The following is an 8,200-nucleotide window of genomic DNA, read 5'->3' on the forward strand; positions in this document are numbered from 1 at the left end:
GGAAATTAATTATTTTGGATTTGATGTTGTGATATTGCATGAAATTAAGCCTCATTGTTACATGCATGAGTAAATTCTACAATTGAAATACTCTAATTATAAATGCATCATGGATTTTAAAAAATTTGAACTAATTCAATCTCATATTTTGAAGAGAAAAAGGAAAAGGTTTAGAAAAATCAAATTTATGGAAATTTAGAATTAATCCTAAAGTAGGACAAAGTTTTGATTTTATTATGAAAATTAAGAATTTGTTTGATCCATGCATGTAATTGAATTTAAAAGTTTTATTCAATTTAAACACATTTTGGAACATCTATGATCATAAATTAAGTTTTTGGTTAAAAATTGAATTAAGTTGAAATTCTAAGAAATTGATTTTGTAATTCATTATTTAAGTTTGATTTTTATTATTAATAATGAAAGTAGATTCCATTTTTACATACATCATGAAAATTTCAAGAATTTCAAAAGTTTAATTCATGTTTTAAAATTTGTGGGTTTGATATAAAGAAAACGAATTAAATTTAAATTTGGACAAATTTTGGAATAAATTTCAATTTATACTTGAGAATTAAAAATTAGTTTGATTTTGATTTGAATTTCGTATATGCAAATGTTTCTTTTAAAGAGCTTTATAGCTCTAATTTTATGTTTTATAACACAAAAGAAGAAAAATGTTAAAATTATTATATTCATGAAATTATTGGTTTTAATCTTAATGATCAAAGAAATTTTTGTATTAGAAATTGGACTCATATAGTCATGAAACAAGCTAGAAACACATACAAAGAGAGTCGAATTAAAATGAAATGGATATTGAATGGTGCTTCTATTGTGTTTTTGTTATGTGATTTGTATAGGTGGACGTTTGAGGCCTTGTATCGACTTAACCCACTGAATAGTAACTTTATAAAGATATATTCAAGTAATATTTATTTTTAAATTGTTATTGTTCTTGAAATCAATATGCGATCGATTAAATGGTTTATTAAAATGTTATTTTCTATTGATGAATGAAGTTCACTTTTGAAACTGTATTGTGGCATCCATTGAACATAAGCCCTTGCCTAGGGGTAACAATACCATGGCCATTGATTTTAAGCCTTTGCCTCGGGGTAACAATACCATAGCTATTGAATTGATTGAAACACAGAGATCTCTAGTGTTTGACCCTTCGTGGTCCATTGGCTTGACCTTTATGGTCCATTGTTATTGGAATATTATTGTTTCATGCATGTACCACATATAATGATACGAATGGCTTTTGTTATTGTAAAGAGATGATATGATTGCTAATCGAAATGTTCTGCCTATTAAAATGGATTGCTTCCAAAAATGAAAGATATGTTTTGATATGGGATTCGACATGGAAAATGTTTTGTTGTAAATTTGATTTAATGTGGCAAATGCCTCACTTTGAAAATGATTTAAGATTAATTTCGAAATTGTAAGACATGTTTTTGTACTATCGTTGAACTTCATTCATTTAACCTTTTTATTCTATTACTACACACTGGGCTTTAACTCACTATTTATATGTATATGTAGGTAAGCAAACTGAGCAACAAGGATAGAGAAAGCCTTGGAGTCTACGCATGTTAGCGTCTTGAAGAGCTTCTGAAATGGAGCAAGTTAGGCTCGAGTAGAGCCAAGAAAATCAACCCCCTAGCTTTGTCAGAGTTTTGTATTTTGCTGAGTCTTAAATGTATATGTGTGTGAGGTATATAAGATTTGTATATGTATATAAATTATTATTGTGTTTAAATGTTTTAATTATTTTAGTCATCAAGTATGCACAAGTTCAATGGACATTATTATTTTTGTTTTGCTTCCGCTTTAGGTCCCGATATTATTTAAATATTTTGAAATTTTGTCTTTGAGATCGAATGTGATTTAAGATTATTGGCTAGTTATGATTCTAAACCAATAGGGGTGGGGTTGGGTCATGGCAAAAAGAGTGACATATACAGCTTTGGAGTAGTGCGTCTAGAGCTTGTAACCGGAAAAAAGCCATTAGACCCTGAATTTGGAGAGTTTACAGATATTGTAGAATGGGTTCGGAGTAAGATTCATAACAAAAGGGCATCAGAAGAACCATTGGACAACAACATTGCAGGCCAATGCAAACATGCTCAAGAAGAGATGCTTCTTGTCCTACAAATCGCGTTTCTCTGTACTACCAAGAATCCGAAAGACAGCCCATCAATGAGAGATGTCATAACAAGCTTAAAGAAGCAAAACCACGAAGAAAAAACATTTGTCATAACAGCGAAAAGCCAGTCTTCGGCAAGTCTCCTGTTATCGGCCTCTTGTGAGACAAACAATAAATTGGTTTCTGTTGGACCAATCTTCTGTGTAAATAAAATAAATTAAAACTAAATCAAACAAAATAAATAAATAACATACCGAATTTATTTATCGAACCGAATTAAAATTAAAAGACCAAGTTGAGTGTGTGACACTCTGTCCTTAAGACAGATTCGCCCCGCTATAGTGCTTACGGTTGAGTGGCGTCTATCTCCCATGATACAATGATCTTCACAAATTTATAGAAGCACTTCAAATAAATTTGTTCGACGAATTAAAACCTGACGAATTACATCAGCAATGCCCATGTCCTTCATGTCAAAATGTTTATTCAACATTTTCTTGGTAGTTTTAATCATGTCATTATTACTACCAATGATGAGTATATCATCTACATAAAGACATACAATGACATAACCTTTATCTGTGTTTTTAATATAAACACATTTGTCATACTCATTAATTTTAAATTCATTTGACATCATTGCCTTGTCAAATTTCTCATGCCATTGCTTTGGCACTTGTTTTAAACCATATAATGATTTAACCAATTTACACACTTTCTTTTCTTTTCCTAGAACAGAAAAACCTTCTGGTTGTTCCATGTAAATTTCTTCATTTAACTCACCATTTAAGAAAGCGGTTTTCACATCCATTTGATGAATTTCTAGATTGTATAGAGATGCAATGGTAATTAGCATTCTAATGGATGTTATTTTAGTAACCGGTGAGTATGTGTCAAAATAGTCTAGACCTTATTTTTGTCTAAATCCTTTGACCACAAGTCTTGCCTTGTATTTTTCAATTGATCCATCCGTTTTCATTTTCCTTTTGAAAATCCACTTGTACCCATGAGGTTTACAACCTGGTGGCAAGTCCACTAATTCCCAAGTATGATTTTGCAAGATGGATTCAACTTCACTGTTGACAGCTTCTTTCCATAAAGGAGCTTCAGGACTGGACATAGCATCTTTAAAAGTTAAAGGCTCATTTTCTAACAAAAATGTTAAAAAATCTGGACCAAAAGATTTTGAGGTTCTAGCACGTTTACTACGCCTAGGTTCTTCTTCCTCATTTTTGTCTAACTCTTGTTCTTGATCATGTTCTTGATCCTGAGTAGTAATAGCATCAAAAGATCTTTTATTAGTACTAGTCTCTTGTCCAGTCTTCTTTGGAAATACATGTTCAAAGAATGATGCATTCCTTGACTCAATAATAGTATTTACATGCATTTTGGAATGTTCTGATTTATGAATCAAAAACCGATATGTACTACTATTCTTGGCATAACCAATGAAAATGCAATCAATGGTCTTAGGACCTATCTTAGTCTTTTTAGGACTAGGAATAGCCACTTTAGCCAAACACCCCCACACTTTTAAGTATTTGTAGGATGGTACTCTTCCATGCCACATTTCATAAGGTGTTTGATTCACTTTCTTTCGGGGTACTTTATTAAGTATATAATTTGTAGAAAGTATTGCTTCCCCCCACAAGTTCTGAGGTAATCCAGAACTTATTAACATGGCATTCATCATTTCTTTTAAAGTCTTATTTTTCCTTACAGCAATTCCATTTTGCTGAGGTGAGTAAGGAGCGGTGGTTTGATGAATTATTTCATGTTCTTTACAAAACTCACCAAAAGGTGATTCATATTCACCATCTCTATCACTTCTAAGTTTTTTGATTTTCTTACCAAGTTGATTTTCAACTTCATTCTTATATTGAATGAAAGTTTCCAAAGCTTCGTCATTGGTTCGAATTAAATAAACATAACTATATCTAGTATAGTCATCTATAAAAGTAATAAAATACTTTTTCCCACCTCTAGTTTGAATTGATTTAAAATCACAAATGTCACTATGAATTAATTCAAGTTGTTCCGTACTTCTTTCAATTGAATGAAAAAGGGCTTTAGATAATTTTACCTCAACGCAAATTTCACATTTATGATTTGAATCAATGTTAAATTTAGGTAAACATTCCATATTAATTAATCTACGCAAAGATCCATAATTAACATGTCCTAGTCTACCATGCCATAAATTTGAAGACTCAAGCAAGTAAGATATAGCTATCCCGGTATTTCCTGTTGTTGTTTAACTGTAATCCGGACTCGGTTCCGTAGATTCGTTGTTGTCTTATCCTCATTTCTATCCCCTACTCTTTTAATTAGAGTTTTGGGTTGTGTTGGACAAGTTGGGAATAAGTTGGTCGTGTTTTTAAACTTAGAATTTTTGCCCAGGTTTTGGTCTCTCCGCTCGAGCGGATATTTGACGCTCGAGCGGGATTTTGTTGCGGCCTTTCCGCTCGAGCGGACGTTTGGACGCTCGAGCGTGAATTTCCTTCTCTCAGCATTTTGGACATCTGCAGAAAATTCTGGGAGAGTGCATCCGGCGCTCGAGCGGATCTTGGGACGCTCGAGCGTGAACCTGTGTCTGACGCTCGAGCGGGGTGTTGTACGCTTGAGCGGACCTGTTTTTATATCAGTCCGTGAAATCATTTTTTTTGATCACTTTTTGATTTCCTTTCTCTCTCTTACTTTTTCAAAACCTCCATTGGAGAGCACCTCACTCTAAAACCCTAACTTCTCTCTTAGAATTGATCTAGTAGGAGTTGTTTTCTCACCTTGGGCCTTTACAAAAGTTGTGTTGATCGTCGAGGGCTATCTTCTAATCTGAAAATTTCAGGATTTGGAGCATTTCCGTTTCTTCATCTCCTTCGTTGAGCCCCATCATTCGAGGTAGGGATAACCTACCCCATCTTATGAGCTTTGTCTTTGAATTTTAGCATTTTGATATGTTGGGGGTTGTTGGGTAATTTTGAGAAAGTTTGGGCCTTTGTGTAATTTTACAAAAGTTGGGGTTTTAAATATATAAACCTATATGCATGTTAGGCATAGAGAAATGAGATTAATGTTGGGACATTGATGGAAATGGAACCTTAGGGTTGTTTTGTGAACTATGGTGATTTGCCCTAATTGGATTAATTAATTAATGCATACGATTAATTGAAGAAAATGAGGAATTGAATTGAGAATGTTAAAATTGGGAATGTATGTGACTAAAGAGTGTAGATGAATCTTTTATTGCTCATCTAGTTGAAATGTTGAAATATTATCCATTTGTGCATTTATTTCCTGCTTAGAAATAATTGCTTTGGGCTACCGGTGGAGGGTAGTGTTGATTGTTGTAGACAATGCATGATGATTAGGCAAACTAAAACTGATCAATCGGATGTGTCATAGAGTATGACGGTTGATAGAATACATTAACTGTATGTATTGAGTGATTATGTATATGACCAATGTGTTTATATGCATTATGTGTAGACGGTTAGTAGAATACATTAAATTTATGTATTGATTGATTGAGTATGTGATTCTGTGTTTACATGCGTTATATTGTGTATAGAACCTTTGTGTTTATATGCATTGCTTGTGTAGAGGAGGAGATGGGGGATGTACTCCGCGGTTTAGGGGAAGATGGGGGATGTACCTCTAAACCGGATAGGATTGGGAGGAGATGGGGGATGAACTCCGTAGACACAGCTCATATGCTTGTCTAGAGAAGTGAAGATACAGCTCATATGCTTGTCTTTGTGAAGTGTAGATATAGCTCATAGGCTTGTCTAGTGAAGTGTGGATACAGCTTATATGCTTATCTGTTGATGTGGAACATGCTTATCTGTTATGGTATTGATATAGCTCATATGCTTATCTGTTGTGGTATTGATATAGCTCATATACTTATCTATTGAAAAGTTGGTTTGATTTGATATAACACTAAAATGTATATCATCATCGTTTGTGAAGTATGGAAGTAGTTTGTGTGTTATTGATATAACATCAAAATGGGTATCCACCGTGAATTTCGAAGGTGTTCTAGTGATGAACTATAACCTCATCAAATGTTTTTTTCCAGAGTACTGAGCCTTGTTTTCAAACTCAAAGTTGAATAAGAAATGAAAATTGAATTGTATCATAGACTTAGTTGTCATGGAATTGAAATAAGATATAAATGGAGGTATAAGTATTGACCATCTTTCAGTTGCTAATCTTTTAGGCATTGTTTATAATTGGTTTAGTATATCTCTGCTGGGCTGTGGCTCACCCTATATGGGAACATCATTTCAGGTTCAAGTAGCATGCCACCTCCAAGGACATAGCTTGGGAGGCTAGAGGCGGACAGACTTTTGTTCTCTTATCTCCGTTTGATGTGTTACATGTAAATTCTATGCCAAGGGCTTAATGTGTAACCGAGTCAATACTCTCTTTGTAACCAAGTGTTAACTTGGAAAGCTGTAAGCCCGTAGGGCATTTACTTTTGTTGCTAACGTGTAATACTTTTGTAATGAAGTACTCTGATGAATTGAGGAAATGTGGATCTTTTGTATATAAATGTATGTTTATATTGATGGGTTTAATATTGTAACGCCCTAAAAAATAACCCATTATATATATCATTGACATGCATTATTTAAAGAAGACAATTTATTAATTCATTCATCAGAGTATTACTAAATAAAGCATTACATGTAACATTGAGTAAAATGCCTTACAGGCTTACATCTTTCCAAGCCAACACTTGGATACAAAAATATGAGTTCTAACTCAAAACAAGAAAAGCCCTAGGCTTGAATGTTTACATGTACTAATAAATAAAGACAATTAACTAAAGGTAGTCTTCTTCAAACCAGAAGCCAAACCCTCCCAAGCTAAGTCCTTGGAGGTAGTTTATCACCTGAACCTGAAAATGATGTTCCCATAAAGGGTGAGCCACGGCCTAGTAGAAATATTCTAAACCACATATAAGCAATGAATAAAGCAATAGCATTCAACAGATGGTTAACCAAGATAATCAATTACTTCATTTTACAGCCTCATGACACTATTGTCTAAGATACATTTTACTTTCCAACTTAATCAACATGGCTCAGAACCTGGCCGAACTTACAACAGTGAATTATATATATCATATTCACATTCTTCCAATATCAACAAACAAATGAGACTCAAGCTCAATTCAAAACACTTCATACTTCCGGATTGATACACATTTTAGTGCTGTATCAATAAAACACTTCTATATAAATAAGCACACATAAAAGTGATGCTAATGGAGTCCATCCCCTATCTCCTCCCAAACAAAAATCCGATTTAGAGGTCCATCCCCTATCTTCCCCTAAACCGTGGAGTACATCCCCTATCTCCTCCCACACAAAACAATGTATGCAAATGCAATGCTCAATCAATACACGTATTTTCTGTATCAATGCAATAGTCAAAATTAATGACTTAACCAATGTGATTAGTTTCAGTTATTCCTAATCCACATGCAATGTCTACAACAATCACGACTATCCTCCACCGATAGCCCAAAACAGTTATTTCTAAACTGAAAATAACTATGTCAACAATTCAATAGACAAATAATTCAAATTATCCGACTACGCCATTTAATCAATGAATTCCCAAATTCCATGAATTAAACTATCTTTTCCCAACTCCATGAATTAATTATACAAATTAATTTAATAATACAACTAGGATTTTTCCCAGAATTTACCAAAGTATCCCCAACATATCAAAATACCAAAACTTAGAACAAAACCTATAAAATGGAGTAGGAAAATCCCTACCTCAAAGAAAACAACCCAAAAGGTGAAGACATAGATGAGTGCCCAAATACCAAAGTGCTCCAAATCGCCAAATGCTCAGATTAAATGGAAGCCCTCGACTCACTCTATCTTTTTAATGAAGGATCTAGGGTAGAAACACTCCCTAAGTGGATCAAATCTAAGAGAGAAGGTGAGTAGGGGGAGAGAGAAGTCGGATCTAGGGTTTGGAATCAAAAGAAGATGAAAAGGACAGATCAAAACCCGCTGCTGT

At 33.7% G+C, this 8,200-nt stretch overlaps 1 pseudogene; it reads left to right on the forward strand.

Moving 5' to 3' along the window:
- LOC114284528 (uncharacterized) overlaps positions 1 to 2,318 on the forward strand; it is a 28,549-nt pseudogene extending 26,231 nt beyond the window's left edge.
- The last annotated feature ends 5,882 nt before the right edge of the window (positions 2,319 to 8,200 follow it).

Source organism: Camellia sinensis, chromosome 13, assembly GCF_055761805.1.
Source record: "Camellia sinensis isolate YWXY chromosome 13, ASM5576180v1, whole genome shotgun sequence".
NCBI lineage: Eukaryota > Viridiplantae > Streptophyta > Magnoliopsida > Ericales > Theaceae > Camellia > Camellia sinensis.